This window comes from Wasmannia auropunctata, unplaced genomic scaffold (assembly GCF_000956235.1).
Source record: "Wasmannia auropunctata unplaced genomic scaffold, wasmannia.A_1.0 LD336074.1, whole genome shotgun sequence".
Taxonomy (NCBI): Eukaryota; Metazoa; Arthropoda; class Insecta; order Hymenoptera; family Formicidae; genus Wasmannia; species Wasmannia auropunctata.
Window position 1 is genome coordinate 721,232 of NW_012026816.1, and position 744 is coordinate 721,975.

The window sequence follows — 744 nt, forward strand, 5'->3', positions numbered from 1 at the left end:
TGCGGGCGTGACATTCGCTAGCATGCCGGCGCGGGGCGCTCGGCGTACTCGGACAGCGTGATCGACGCAAGTTTCGTCGATGATATATGCGACAATTCCTCCCACGGGATCTCGTGATCCCGGAGGCTCTCTGGTAGTCCGTTCCGGTGGCGGAAGGCCTTCTCGGAAACGCGAATTATCACACGCACACAATTACAGAAACGATACACTAAAAATAACTGGCTTGGCTGTGGCGCCCGGCGGGCGCGCAGCGTGACGGTCCTGTAACAAATCTCGATACGCGAAGTCAGACGGGGCGTCGGGATATACGAAATCTTTATCGGCTATAGCCGAGTCACAAAACGAGAACGACAGATATGAACGCGTGTTCCTCGCGGCCCGTCTGACACAAGGAAAAATCGGCGGCTTTACATAGGTGCGTTCGTCTCACCGGAAACTCCTCATCACGGGAACGATAGCTCGTCTCGACTTCAATTGGATTTTGGCCGAATAGAAATCTCAGTCGCACTTCGTCCTGCGTCCTTCCCGAGTCGCAACCACAGCACAAGTGCCGAGTGCCGCTGCTTCCGTGATCTCGCTGGGCCGGTGGGCCCACGTGGTATATCCTTCCGCGCCCCTAATTGGCGGGCGTGCGAGCTCGCGACCTCCGCGAATCGCGTGAGGTGCGTAGCGCCGCGGGTCCTGCATCCCTGCGCGCGGCATTTAAATTAGCGGCGGTGTCCTTCTCGTCGGCGGTACCACCAG